Genomic DNA, 16,410 nt, shown 5'->3' on the forward strand with positions numbered 1-16,410 from the left:
ATGCAATGCTATGCAATGCTAAAGCCATAAATAATTTTTATTGTGCATTGAACAAAAATGAGTTAAATAGAATTGCAAATTGTAAAACGGTAAAAGAAATTTGGAACTCACTTGAGATATTCCATGGTAGTACTTGTAATGTTGACGAATCAAATTTATGCATGCTTACCAATGAAAATGAATCTTGTAGCATAAATGACAATGGTTCAAATAATGAGATGAATTTTAGTTCTACTAACATTACTAATCATGTGAATGATCATGCTAGAACTTACTCATCCTCTTATAGTGAAGAAAATGAAGCAATTCAAAGGAAGAGTGAAACTCTCCAAGCTTCTAGCAAAGAAGTAAAGGACATCAAAGATGTGGTTGATCATCATGATGATATTGCTCTTTGTCTCATTGCCAACAAAGATGAGGTAAATCCCAACCATGATTCTTTTGATTCAAATGCTTCCTATAATGAGTTAGTTGATGAGCATAATGACTTGCATGATGCGTTTAAAGAGTTGCATAGTATTAGAAAAAAATGCTTATGAAATATGATTCTCTTAAAAAGGAAAATCAGGATCTCTCTCAAAGATATGAAATAGTTAAAATGGAAAATGATTCTTTAAAAATGAAAAATCATTATCTTGAGCAAGAATTAGAAAAGATTCAAATTGAAAATGAGTCTTTGAAAAAGGAAAATGATAATGTACTATCAAAAGAGTCATCATCAATTGATTGTGCTTTCAAATATAATTCTCCAAAGGAAGTCATTGATGATCAAAACGACATCTTAGCAAAGTCAACAAAAGGAAAAGAGAACTTGAATACTATACTTGAAAATTAAAGAAAGGTCTCTTTCAAAAATGAGATAAGATATGATCATTGCAATAAAGATGCATGCTTATTGAAAAAGAGAAAGCTCTTAAATGATTCATTTGACAAAATTTCTTTTCAATATTCTAAATGCAATTATTGTAGATAGTTGGGACACATAATTTACAATTGTCCGTTTAGAAAGAAGAAAAGGATCAAGAAGATTTGGGTTCCGAAAGGAACTTTTGTTCCATTGCCTAACCACTATGGACCTAAGAAAATTTGGGTACCAAATAAAGATTTCCTAAGTTTGTCTTATAAGATTGCTTAATGGCATCCTCTTCATTTAAGGATTAGGAAAGAAGCATCATACTTGGGAACAACCCCAAGGGCAAGGTAATCGGTAAAACTCCACACATTATTTCCATGCTATGTATTGCTTGATTATTTATTTCATGGTGTGTTAGTGTCATTTATAAGCATTAAAAGGCTAAATGAATGTAAATGTATTCTTCAAGCCTTATGCCATCATACATGAATTTTGCTTATATAAAATGCATGAGATCATTGAAGTCCTTAATTCCCTAAAAATAATGTTATGCTATTTTGTGGAATTTTTGGAGTATTTTAAGTACAAGCATTCCTCAATTATGCTAATTGTTTTTAGTTCATGATTTTCATTGCTTGAAAAATTATCTTCTACATGCATGTCATTTAAATGAACCACTTGAAATTGGATTTGGAACATGCATGTCATTTAAATGAACCACTTGAAATTGGATTTGGAATGCTACACTCAGAACTTGATAAAATTGCTTTGAAAAATGTAGGTCTCAAGAGAAGCATTGCTTTCCAATATGTCATAATTCCTTGAAATGAATTTGGTTATAAAAAGAAATGTATATTCCTTCAAATTGTTGAATCCATAAGGATTTCTAAAAAAAGGGCACCTTAATCATTTTGCCCACCTAGGAAGAATCTCATTGTCAATTCTAGATTTTTTCATGGACAATGCACATGGTACTTTTTATCATGATCTAAATATGAAATTGTGCCACCTCACTCAATTTTTACTCATTTCATATTGGTTCATTGAGGTGTATCTAACCATAAGCATATACTTATTGAATTGACAAATGCACTAGAATGCTAGAGACATTTAAAATTCTAATTTTGTTTTAAAGCATGTTAATCAAAGAGAGTACCACATTTGTGTCTTGTATTGAATTATGCTCCAAAAGGAACCTTCAAAATGTGTACTAACTAATGAGGACCGTAAAAGTATTGGGTACCAAAGAATTCCACTTGAGCACATTTTTGTAGGTTAAAGACCTCTTCCCTCAAGAACAAGTGGATTCACAAATATGGAGGGTTAAAGCACATAAAGAGAAATCAAGCCATGAATAAGATGAAGGGTGCGCTACATTGAGAAACCGTGCCAAAGCTAATGAAATTATTTGCTTCTGTAAATATCCCCTCCTCATCATATATGTGCTTTTATTTAAAGGGCTTAAATGTGACTTGATTGTGCTAGATAAGAGGAATACATGATTATTTTCATAGCATAATTAATGTGATTGGTGATCTTGACACGAATGCTACTTGTTGCAAAAATATCCGTGTTAAAGTAGCTTGTCTTGGATTGTGTGACTTGAACATGCTACTATGAATTAATTGTCAACAAAGGCTAAAATTGTGAAAGATACTTGGAATTGCATGCCATCAAAGAAAGTCACCTAAAGAGGTTAAAAGTTACTTAATTTAAATTTATTCTAGGTAGCTATATCTAGAAAGTCATTCATGTGCCTTTGTGATTTTAAATGCTTCATTTACATTCTCTTAGCATCCCTAGCATATAAAATGAAATCATTTGAACTAGAAGATGGTTAGGTGAAATCTAAAAATTCAAGTTTTATTACCACAAGAAAATTCACTGGTTTTGCATTCCTGCATAAACTGGTCGACCGACACTTGATTCGGACGACCGAAATAGCTATTTCAGCAGACCGAAACTCCAATCCGGCCGACCGAAATAAGCAAATCAAAATTGCTTCAGGGACATAAACCGGCCGACCAATAGAGTCATTTTGGTTGACCGATGTGTGTGCAGCACCAATTCATATAGAGCTTTCAAATCTATATCATGATATGCATTGTGGATCATTATTGGTAACTAAGCTATACTATATTCCCAAGATTTCAACCAAGAAAAATGCCTCGAATTTATGTCTTTGTGCACATTTGACTTTGATTAAAGCAATAAGAATGCTGCATGCTTTTGCATGAAATGACTTTTATCCAATGCATGATTTATTGACTTCATATCTAAAAAGTCTTTTGAAGAAAATCACCCGGACTTGAAATGCAAAAATTTTGAACAACATGTTTAAAATTATCAATTGCCTTACGCACTTTTAAACAAGCTCTTAGAGCTCATTTTGAAAGGCTTAGTGATTTTCTCAAGATTGATGGTTTTTGACAAAGTTGATATATATGTGTTTTCAAAACCATTAATGAAAATATGTTGATTGTACTTATATGCTATCCTTGAATCAACATTTATGGTTTATGCAAATAAGTTTACCACTTGCATGCAAAATGAATTAAAATTAGCATGATGCGTAAACTTGAATTCTTCTAAGGTTTAAAACTCCCTTGTGTCATGAAAATAAAAACTCATATATTTATTTGACACTTTAATATTGGAATATATCATTCAAAGAACACGTTGTGTTCTAGCTTAGATGACCAATGTGATATCAAGTGTCACTCTATGTTGATGTTTTCATTTTCAGCACTTTAGAATTTCATATGATGTTTCTACATCAATTCTTAAAGAATGTGTCTAAAAGAGATAATTTGTTTATCCACTTGAAGAGTTATGTAGCCAATTCTTCACCACATCTCTTAAAGAAGATGTTTTGGTATTAAGACCTTAATCTATACACTATTACTTTTTGCAATCTAAAACTTCATGAGATACCTTGATATCACATCTTGAGAAATATTAACAAGAGAAATATTGAGCTCATCCACATGTACAATCATGTAGCCAATTATTTTTAATCATATATGTCAAAGAAAAGATGTTTTTGTATTATTGAAAATTCATTGCATATAACTAGAATAGTAACATTACTTGCATATGCCTTGTGTTTTACATGAGGTGTATTCATTAAATGATATATGATGGAAATGAAAGCACACTCATAGGGGGAGATTATTGATAATCTTTTATGAATGGTTATTACATGACTTGTTATGCTCAATTGAATTATCTTGGAAATTGTCAAGCATGCTACAAAATGACTTGTTGGTCTTAGTACTTACACACATAAGCTTTCATAATTTTGATGAAATTTTTTCCCTCATTCTTGAATATATCAAATGGGAAAAATATATTAGGATTGAAGCACACTTAAATTCCTAGATTTGCCTCTACAACGGTTTTTGCCTTTTGGCTTACTCTAATTCATGCTTCATTTCTATTTTTGTTATGCTTTACTATGTATACTTCTGTATACTTTTGCCTATTTAAGTTTATGAATCATCTTTGGTTTATGTCTTATGTATACTTTTATATATGCCATGAACCTTTTATGATCTATTGAACTCATACTATCAATGAAATTGGTATCTTATAATATAATTGCTTATAGTTTGCACTAAAAAGCATATTATAGTCATTACCACTATATTGCCAATTCTTGATGCCATCACTTCACTATGCTTAATGATAAATGTTAAATGAAGTTGTTTAGGCCTCCTATCTTTTTGAGATGACAAAGGGGGAGAAATATGTGTGATGTGATTCAAATGCTTCATGTTATATATATATATATCATTATCTCATTGTGCTTATATGTCAAATGAATGATATATATCTTTTAATGGAAGCATGTTGACAGGGGGAGATTTATAGAAATCTCTTAGAGATTAAAATGATCTTGTATGCATATAAATGTCTAAAATTCAGGAAGAATGCACAAGCATACTATTTTATAACATTATATTCATTGAATGCACTTTGATAGGGGGAGCATTTTTCAAATGCTACTTCACTTACTTATGAACACATCAATGTTTTGTCATCATCAAAAAGGGGGAGATTGTTGACCTTAAGGATTCCATCCAAGGACAATCTAAAGGTTTTGATGATAATAAACCATTAATGGTGTTTAAGGACTAATGTTTACATTGAGTATTATAGATTATTCACATTCAAAGGATGACCTCAATGAAGATCATAAAGTCAATTCCAAGTATTCCATTACTCAAGATCACATCTATGGAAAACAAAGGAGACAAAAGGAACATAAAGTTATAAGGAACCAAATGCAAAGTTCATCCAAAGATAGCTTAGACTACAATGAGCAAGAAAGCAACTCAAAGGAAGGAAGAAAGTAAGACTACCTCAAAGCCTAAAGATCATGTACAAAGCTTGAAGAAAATGGTAGATAGGATGGTGAGTGTTTAAGATTCAATATTAAAGTATTTATGAATCCATTTGAAGCTTATCCTTATAGGACCATGCATATCATATCATCATTCATATGTGTTACCCAAGAATTGACTCTAGAGGGGGGGTGAATAGAGTCAATGGCTAATTTTCGCAAATTATGGAAATATAATTTCTAATCAACAGTATAACCAATTATGCAATAAACAAGATATGAAAGTAATCAATTTAGCACAATTGTAAAAGAGATAAGGGAAGAGAGATTGCAAACAATAACACAGCGAATTTTGCAAGGTTCGAAAACTCCTACTCCTCGGCTCAAGATCCCTCTTGAGACTTCCCAAATTCCTTAGAGTTTCTCCTTAATGGTGGAGAGCAAACCTTCAATTGAAGCAAGACCTTGCTTCTCTTTCTTGCTAGGAGAACACCCTTCTCCTAGGCTTCCTTTTGGGTCACACCAACCCTTTACAGTATCCTTGCTAAGAGACCACCTCTCTTAGTTTTACATAGGCCACACCAGCCCTTACAATTTCTTTGCTAAGAGAAACTTTTCCTTTTAGGCTTATAGCAGATTTGTAGATAGAATTTGTAGTACAAGAAATCCTCTCAAGAACTGATACAAATCAAACCTCACAATAGAGTATATATGAAATCAAGTGAAGCTCAAACTCTGAGTATGAAATGTATGAGAGATGATGAGGAAAATGCAGAACAAAAGCTCTGATGAATTACTAGAATAAAAGTTCCGCAAAGGCTCATGAAATGCTCTCTGAAGTTCACTCTGATTCAACTATCGAAGCTTGTATATGAGACAAAGATCGATGTCTGAACAGAGGCTCTATAAGTGAGTATAACCAGAACAAAAGCTCTGTATAATGGTAGAGCCAAAAGCTTTCTTTGATGCAATATAATGGTTCTAAAAAATGGGCAACTTATTCAGCAGACAACCCCTCTGTATTTATAGAATTTCATAGCTCAATATAGTTGTTAGAAGTGGTTAGAGGAAATAAATGCAGAAAAATTGCCGTTGTAATTCAAAACCCTCAAAGGAGCCAGCTCTTTGCAAAAGTGGAGGCGGCTCAATTTCAAATGGAGGCGACTCCATTAAAAAGGTGGAGTAGGCTCTTTTTCTAAAATGGCGACGGCTCAATAGAAAAATGGAGCATTCTCTAGTTTTGTAGAGCCTTCTCTACTTTCTTGAGCCTTCTTTAATTTTGTAGAGCCTTCTCTAGTTTTTCATTGAGCATTCTCTATTCTTTGAGCCTTCTCTAATTTTTCATTGAGCCTTCTCTATTCTTTGAGCCTTCTCTAATTTTTCATTGAGCCTGCTCCATTGGCCTTGAGAGAGCCGGCTCTATTTCTTATAGAGGCTGCTCTTGCTTCATGAAGGCTGCTGCTAAATTGGATTGGGCAGAAAAAAGTGCATGACTCCAAATGGACATAACTCAGTCCATGAAACTCCAAATGAGGTGAAATTTGAGTTTAAATTTATTGTCTTGAAGTTAGCTATCTAAAGCCACCGGCCTTCCTCACAAAATTCCAACCATAGAAAAAGTTATGGCTATTTAAGTGCAACCTAGTCAGAATTTTCGCAGAGCAGAATCAGGTATTTTGTGAAGCTCATATCTCAGTCATTTTTAATTCAATTTAGGTGAAATTTGAGTCTAAACTCAAGGGCTCGAAGTTAGATTTCCAATGCCACTGGCCTTGTGTAAAAATTTCAACTACACAAATAGTTATAGCAGTTTTAGTGCAAGCTGGTCTGAAATTTTTCTGGGCTGAAAATTGCTTCTTTGAGATATCCATCTTTCTAGTACCTGGGACTTTAATGAATGATTCAATTTTGTTCAAGGCCTGTTTCTAAGAGTCTAGGGACATATGGAGATGATAAATTTTAAGTGCATTGTGTCCTAGAGTCATTTACCAAATTTTGGCAATAAAGGCTTTAAAGATGAAAAATTAATTCAATGCCTTTTCCTTTTCTTTTTAGAGACCAAAATAAATGTTATGATTAATGTGCATGGTCTTAGCATTTCTAGCTTAAGTTGTGAGTTCTTTCAAAGCTTATGCAAGCTTGAACTAACTCATTCTTAGCAAAGACTTCATATGTTAAATATATATGTATTGAAGTTCATAATCTATTGCTAATGATGTAGGAGCATATAAATGATGTATGATGTGCATGGTCCTATAGAGATGAGCTTCAAATCAATTCATAAAGACTTTGACATTAAATCTTAAGCTCTCACCATCCTATTTACCCTTTTCTTCATTCCTTAACCATGATCGTTTAGGCTTGATGAAGACTTTCTTTCTTTCTTTGAAATGCTTTGTGTGATCTTTAAAGTCCGAGTTCTTCTTTAATTTCTTGCACTTTGATGCTTCCTTGAATCCATTGCTTGAGTGTTTGGAATGCTTGAAATGGAACTTCTAGCTCATCATTGAGAATTGAATGATTGATCAACTATACTTCACTCAATGAAAATATTAGTACATAAACATCATTAATGGTTTGTAATCATCAAAACATAAGATTGACCTTTAGATAAAATCATTAGGCCAACAATATCCCCCTTTTTGATGATGACAAAACATTGATGTGTTTATTGTCAAGATGGAGTTGCATTTTGAAAGAATGCTCCCCGTATCAATAAGCATATCTTAAATATCATAGCATGCTTGATTTTACAAAAAATATTTTAGACATTAAAGTGTATAAGACTCCCCGTTTCAATATGCATCTAAAATAAGTGAAAAGCAATATACGCATAAGCATAACAAGCATAATGAACACATCTTTCTCCCCCTTTGTCATCTCAAAAAGGTGGGAGGAATAAAAAAGTTACTTGCCATCGCATGAAATAACAGAGAAAAAATGAATTAAAGGGCAAATGAAGAGTAAATATTTCATTTTATAGATAGCAGAATTCAATTCATAAGAAGAATGTTGACACAGATGCCATCTGGAGGAGGATTGGGATCACTAGGGCTAGATTCATGATCATGGGTAAGTTGAGTACTCCTATTTTGGCTATGAGAAGGATTCTTTATACGTGAAGAAAAAGCCATAGAATAAAATTTTGAATGCTCAAGAAACACTCAAAATAAAAATTCAATAGAAGTAAAAGTTAAAATCCCAAGCATTTGTGCAAATAAAAACTAATTTAATTTGCACATCCAGCCATAGTTTTAAGAGCAAAGAGAATGCATACTTGAAACCCCTTAAGACAATTGTTGAGCAACAAGGTCAATAGATATGGAATTGATAAAATCAGCCTTGAAATGGAAACCTAATATGGAACTTGAATGGAATCATAGGAAAACTTACAATTTAGAGCATAGATTCACAAAACAAGCCCAAAATTTGTGTTCAAATCACCACATGATATTTCTGGGGTTATGAGGGTTTGACAAAAAAGGATTTAAGATAGAGTGCAAAAAGAGAATCATGCTTAAATAATGGTGACTGGGAATATCAAAGAGGCATGAATTTAAGAGGAAAAGTAAATGAGTCTTACCTTAGAGGATGAACTTAACATTAAATGAAATTGGAGATTTGATTCATATACTCATTCAATAGTGAAGATTTTAAGAATAGATGACTGAATATATAAATTAGAAGCAAGTAGTGCATAAGAAATTTGAAAGATTTAAACAAATAAGAAGAAATTTGAAACAAATTTTCATTTTACATCTATAGAAGCCATGGATAATTTTAAATTTTGAACTGACAATTACAGATAGAATTCTCAAAAACAAAAAAATCCAATGAAAAACTCACTGATAATTTCAAAACTCAAATCAGTTTTGACTGAAGATAAAAAGTGATGAGTAAAAGGATTTTGAAATAATAAAACACCCCAGTATAAAATTCTCATCCAGTCAAAATTTTGATACCAAGTGCTAAGAAAAATTTATGCTTGAAAACCACCAAGATAATTTTCATATAATAATGTCTAGGGTTTGAAAATGTGATAAATTTAGTCAAAAAAAAAAAAAAAAACGTCCAGAGAACCTTGCAAATACTGCCCAAATGACCCATAGAAGACACATGTTTAAACTATTCAAGAACAAATGGGATTTGATAATAAACTAAATGCAGTATTTCTAAAATATGATCTCTATATAAGGGATTTAAAAGGTTAAACAAATGAAGGACAAAAGTTTATGCTTAAATACTTGAAAAGACCCAATAAAACCATAGATTTAAGCAAATCTCACTAGAATGATTGAATCTTTTATGTGAGAGAGAGAAATACTTGGTAGGATGCCCAATCCGCATAAAGTAGTCCTAGAGTTCTTAGTTCATGTCTCTAGAAGTTTCAACTGAAATGCCCAATAGAGAAAATGCCGAGACTAATATAACGACAAAGATGGAGCCGGCTCATAGTATTATTGGTGCCTACTCTTGTGTTCTTCTTGAGATGTTGAGAGACTGATGCTTATAACCATCATGGGAGCCGGCTCTTATGTTGTATAGAGCTGGCTTTATAAATTCCTTGGAGCCTGCTCTTGTTTTATAAGGAGCCGGCTCTCTCTCATCATTTTTAAGATCATGTGAAGATGCCCAGAGAAGATAAAGGGATGCCATAGCCGAATTGCTCTCTGGAATTCGCAACTGATATATCCAATAATGAGAATGCCAAGAGTATAAACAAGGGACATTCAGGATTGGAGCTGGCTCAATTTTATATGGAGCCGGAAGAAATTAAACTCTGCAACTTGCTGGATTTGACTGAAGCTTACTGGAACTGCTGTTTATTTAGATCAGACTGATATACACAGTAATTGATTCGCCGGACTGGAATAAATTAGAACTGATGTTTGCCTCAGCTAGAGCATGCTGCTGCTATTATGGGCTTCTTTTACTTGTTCGTACTAGCTCGGAGCTTCGCCAGACATTAATAATGTGAATGAAGCTGGGCCGGAAACAATGGAGGTTGCTGGGTCTGGTTTGGTTGGTGCTGCTCGCCGGTATTGATGGAGATAGCTGTGTCTCATCCGCCGACTGAAACTATAGCTGGTTGTAATTTGCTCACCGGAATTAGCTTGAATACAAGCTCAGAGCTTTCAGTTTTGGGTCTCGTTGAGCTGAGCTGTCGCTGGAAAATTTGATCGCTGTAGCATCTTCACCGGACTGAAATACTCAGTTCATAAATAGAGGAAAGCTCGCCGGAGGCTGAGGACGATGTAAGTTGTGGACAGAGCTGTTGTATCTTTCAGTTTGGTCTTTGAACCTCGACGGTGGCCGATATCAATGGTTCGGTTAGTGATGATTAGAATGAAGCTCGCCGAATTGTTTTGATAGAATATAACTTGGCCAGACCTGGACATTAGTACGCCAGAAGTATAGGGTCTGAACTAGAGCACTGGACCTGTTGGATCTGTTCATTGTAGTTCTCCGGAGATGGGTTCTTCAATGAAGTGTCACTATCAGTGGAAGCGCCCAAACAAATTGGAGGAATTCGCCTAAAGCAAGATGAAGTCTCTTAACTCTCTAGAATGATTCTGTTAGGACCTCAAATGAGGAAGTGCCAAGAGGAAGTAGAAAAAAAAAGGACATGAATGGAGCCGGCTCAGATAATTTGTGGAGACGGCTCTTAAAAGTTTTGGAGACGGCTCAAGATTATTTTTGGAGACGGCTCAAGTAATTTTTAGAGACAGCTCTTTTGGGCTTTTGAGATATGCTGAGAGTTGGTTGTTTAAGGTATTTTAGGAGCCAGCTCTTCCTTTTTGCTGAGCAGGCTCAATTGTCTGCAGAGGAGATCCCGAGAGTTGGAAGAAAATAGCACTGAAGGAGCCGGCTCTACCTTTTTCTAGAGACGGCTCTTCCTATTCCAATTTTGTATGCAAGTTGGGGAGCCGGCTCTTGTTTTTATAGAGCAGGCTTCTTTCTTAAAATTTTTGAGATCCCGAGAGCAAGCAATTTGATATCATCTGTGGAGACTGCTCTGCCTTGTGTAGAGACGGCTCTTTTTCTTTAAAGAGACGACTCTTTTTCTGAATGGAGCTTGCTCTGCTGCTGCTTGCTTCACTTAAAAAATTCCTCTTCTGAGGACATTCCAATTTCCCTTCTAAGCAAGCAAAATCTATCTTCTTGTTTAAGATGAATCATTACAAACATAATTTACAAGTAATTCAAGTGAATGTAATCCATGAAAAATAATTTTTCAATCCAAAAAAAAATCATGCACTAAAAATAGTTTGCATAATTGATAAATACTTAAATTAAAATAAAAGAAAATTTCCACAATGTATAAATGATTTCAATAAACCATGAATTAAGCAATTCATAGTATGGAAAGATTGTGTGGAGAGTTACCAATTACCTAGCCCTTGGGTTTGTTCCCAAGTGTAATGCTTCCTTCCTAATCCTTGATTGAAGAAGATGTCATCAAGTAACCCTGGAAGGAAAGGTTACAAATTCTCCTTTTGGTACCCAAATTTTCTTGGTTCCATATGAGTTAGATAATAGAGCATAAGTTCCTTTTAGAACCCAAATTTTCTTGGACCTTAACTTCTTTCTTTTACAATAATTGCATTTAGAAGATTGGGTACCACTCTTGACAAATGATCATACAAAGGATTTCTTCTTCTCAACAAGCATGCATCTTTAGTATGAGGATCATATCTTATCTCATTTTTTAAATAGACAACTCTTTGATTTCTAAGCATAAGACTTAAGTTCTCTTTTCCTTTGGTTGTCTTTGCTAGAGTGCCATTTTGATCATTAATGACTTCCTTTGAAAATTTAATCTTGGAAACACAATCAATTGATGGTGGCTCTATAGATAGTACATTATCGTTTTCCTTTTTCAAGGATTCATTTTCAAGTTGGATCTTTTGTAATTCTTACACAAGATAATGGGTTTTCATTTTCAAAGAATCATTTTCCATTTGGACTTTTTCATGTCTTTGAGAGAGATTGAGATTTTCCTTTTTAAGAGAAGAACATTTCACAGTCATTTTATCTAGCACACCATGTAACTCTTTAAACGCATCAAGTAATTCATTATGTGCATCAACTAGTTCATTATAAGAGGCTTCTATATCAAAAAATTCATGATTAGAATTTACCTCATCTTCATCGGCCATGAGACAAAGTTTGTCCAACTCTTTAATGTCACTTGCTTCTTTGCTAGAAGCTTGGAGAGCAATACTCTTCTTTTGAGTTGCTTTATTTTCTTCACTATAGGAAGAAGAGTAAGTTCTACTAAGAAAATTCAAATGATTAGTAATGTTAGTAGAACTAGAAAACATCTCACTAACTAATTCATTTTCATTTATGATGGAAACAACATCTTTTTCAATAAGCATAGGCATATATGATTCCTCACCATTAATTGATCCTCCATAGGCTAATTCCAGTGAGTTCCAAATTTCTTTAGCCGTTTTACAAAAGATAATCTTATTGAACTCATTTTTGCTTAATACACAATAAAGATGGCATATGGCTAAAGTATTGCATTGTATTAATCTATGATCATTTTCATCCCATTCACCTTTTAATTTAGGAATTTCATTCCCTTCAATAACTTTGGTTGGGATATCACCACCATTTTCTATAACTTTCCATACATCAATATCAATGCTTTTTAAGAAGGCACTCATTCTAATTTTCCAATAAATATAATTATTTTCATCAAAATAAGGAGGTTTATCAATGGCATAACCTTCTAAGTGTGTGATACTACTATTATTGGCTATCATCGTACTCTAAGACGATTAAGTCCTTTAATAGAGTTTAGGCCTGATACCAATTGTTACCCAAGAATTGACTCTAGAGGGGGGGTGAATAGAGTCAATGGCCAATTTTCGCAAATTATGAAATTACAATTTCTAATCAACAGTATAACCAATTATGTAATGAACAAGATATGAAAGTAATCAATTTAGCACAATTGTAAAAGAGATAAGGGAGGAGAGATTGCAAACAATAACACAGTGATTTTTGCGAGGTTCAGAAACTCCTACTCCTCGGCTCAAGATCCCTCTTAAGACTTCCCAAATTCCTTAGAGCTTCTCCTTAATGGTGGAGAGCAAACCTTCAATTGAAGCAAGACCTTGCTTCTCTTTCTTGCTAGGAGAACACCCTTCTCCTAGGCTTCCTTTTGGGTCACACCAACCCTTTACAGTATCCTTGCTAAGAGACCACCTCTCTTAGTTTTACATAGGCCACACCAGCCCTTACAATTTCTTTGCTAAGAGAAACTCTTCCTTTTAGGCTTACAGCAGATTTGTAGATAGAATTTGTAGTACAAGAAATCCTCTCAAGAACTGATACAAATCAAACCTTATAATAGAGTATATATGAAATCAAGTGAGGCTCAAACTCTGAGTATGAAATATATGAGAGATGATGAGGAAAATGCAGAACAAAAGCTCTGATGAAATGCTAGAATAAAAGTTCAGCAAAGGCTCACGAAATGCTCTTTGAAGTTCACTCTAATTCAACTATGGAAGCTTGTATATGAGATAAAGATCGATGTCTGAACAGAGGCTCTATGAGTAAGTATAACCAGAACAAAAGCTTTGTATAATGGTAGAGCCAAAAGCTCTCTTTGATGCAATATAATGTCTCTCAAAAATGCGCAACTTATTCAGTAGACAACCCCTCTGTATTTATAGAATTTCATAGCTCAATATAGCTGTTAGAAGTAGTTAGAGGAAATAAATGTAGAAAAATTGCCGTTGTAATTCAAAACCCTCAAAGGAGCCGGCTCTTTGCAAAAGTGGAGGCGGCTCAATTTCAAATGGAGGCGGCTTCATTAAAAAAGTGGAGCAGGCTCTTTTTCTAAAATGGAGATGGCTCAATAGAAAAATAGAGCCTTCTCTAGTTTTGTAGAGCCTTCTCTACTTTCCTGAGCCTTCTCTAATTTTGTAGAGCCTTCTCTAGTTTTTTATTGAGCTTTCTCTATTTTTTGAGCCTTCTCTAATTTTTCATTGAGCCTTCTCTACTCTTTGAGCCTTCTCTAATTTTTCATTAAAAAAGTGGAGCAGGCTCTTTTTCTAAAATGGAGATGGCTCAATAGAAAAATAGAGCCTTCTCTAGTTTTGTAGAGCCTTCTCTACTTTCCTGAGCCTTCTCTAATTTTGTAGAGCCTTCTCTAATTTTTCATTGAGCCTTCTCTATTCTTTGAGTCTTCTCTAATTTTTCATTGAGCCTACTCCAATGGCCTTGAGAGAGCCGGCTCTATTTCTTATAGAGGCTGCTCTTGCTTCATGAAGGCTGCTGCTAAATTGGATTGGACAGAAAAAAGTGCATGACTCCAAATGGACATAACTCAGTCCATGAAACTCCAAATGAGGTGAAATTTGAGTCTAAATTTATTTTCTTGAAGTCATCTATCTAAAGCCACCAGCCTTGCTAAAAAATTCTAACCATAGAAAAAGTTATGGCTGTTTAAGTGCAACCTGGTCAGAATTTTCGCAGAGCAGAATCAGGTATTTTGTGAAGCTCATATCTCAGTCATTTTTAATCCAATTTAGGTGAAATTTGAGTCTAAACTCAAGGGCTCGAAGTCAGATTTTCAATGCCACTGGCCTTGTGTAAAAATTCCAACTACACAAATAGTTATAGCAGTTTTAGTGCAAGATAGTCTGAAATTTTTCTAGGCTGAAAATTGCTTCTTTGAGATATCCCTCTTTCTAGCACCTAGGACTTTGATGAATGATTCAATTTTGTTCAAGGCCTGTTTCTAAGAGTCTAGGGACATATGAAGATGATAAATTTTAAGTACATTATGTCCTAGAGTCATTTACCAAATTTTGGCAACAAAGGCTTTAAAGATGAAAAATTAATTCAATGCCTTTTCCTTTTCTTTTTAGAGACCAAAATAAATGTTATGATTAATGTGTTTGGTCTTAGCATTTCTAGCTTAAGTTGTGAGTTCTTTCAAAGCTTATGCAAGCTTGAACTAACTCATTCTTAGCAAAGACTTCACATATTAAATATATATGTATTGAAGTTCATAGTCTATTGTTAATGATGTAGAAGAATATAAATGATGTATGATATGCATGGTCCTATAGAGATGCGCTTCAAATGAATTCATAAAGACTTTGACATTGAATATTAAGCTCTCACCATCCTATCTACGCTTTTCTTCATTCTTTGACCATGATCGTTTAGGCTTGATGAAGACTTTCTTTCTTTCTTTGAAATGTTTTGTGTGATCTTTGAAGTTCGAGTTCTTCTTTAATTTCTTGCACTTTGATGCTTCCTTGAATCCATTGCTTGAGTGTTTGGAATGCTTGAAATGGAACTTCTAATTCATCATTGAGAATTGAATGATTGATCAACTATACTTCACTCAATGAAAATATTAATACATAAACATCATTAATGGTTTGTAATCATCAAAACATAAGATTGACCTTTAGATAAAATCCTTAGGCCAACATTATGCTCCTATATCCATTAGCAATAGACTATACAGTTCATTCATATACAATTGACATATGGAGTCTTTGCTAAAGAGTGAGTTAGTTCAAGCTTGCATAAGCTTTGAAAGAACTCATCACTTGTGCTAGAAATGTTAAGACCATGCACATCAATCATATAATTCATATTGGTCAATAATTAAGGCATGAGAAGCCTTCATTACCATGAGTTGGTAACGGACATTAGGACCGCAGAATGCGTGTCATGAAAAACTATGTTTTTGGCTAAGTGTGAAAAATGGATTTTTGAAATAATGAATAGATCAAAATAATTTTTCCCAGTAATAACTCTTTATACTTCAACTAGCCTAAACTTATTTTATCAAAAATTTTGACCAAGTCTACATTGGTCTACACACGGATTCATTTTTACCAAAACTATCGGAAATTCAAATTTGTACTAAAACTGAATTTCTACATTTTGATTTAGTTGGATTTCAATTTTCTAGTATTTTTTATTGAATCCAAATGGGGGGTACTTCCTTATTTACATTGTAAACTTAAAGTCAATGGAAATAAGGTATGTGAAGATGTCCTGTGGAGTAACTGTTTCATCTATTAACCTAGAACAATTCCTGAAGCTGTAGTTGTATTTCGGCTTACCGAAATAAAAGACCAACCTAGTTCGGTGGACTGTTTCATCTGTTAACCTAGAATAATTCCTGAAGCTGTAGTTGCATTTTGGCCTACTGAAATAAAAGACC

The 16,410-nt window shown here is 33.8% G+C and overlaps 1 pseudogene; it reads left to right on the forward strand.

Moving 5' to 3' along the window:
- Positions 1–218: 218 nt before the first annotated feature.
- The window catches only part of LOC132272480 (putative pentatricopeptide repeat-containing protein At5g40405), a 49,413-nt pseudogene continuing 33,221 nt past the window's right edge, over positions 219–16,410 (forward strand).

The sequence above is a fragment of the Cornus florida genome, unplaced genomic scaffold (genome assembly GCF_030987335.1).
Source record: "Cornus florida cultivar Cherokee Brave unplaced genomic scaffold, ASM3098733v1 CherokeeBrave_3.0.0_Hap2_Chr09, whole genome shotgun sequence".
NCBI lineage: Eukaryota > Viridiplantae > Streptophyta > Magnoliopsida > Cornales > Cornaceae > Cornus > Cornus florida.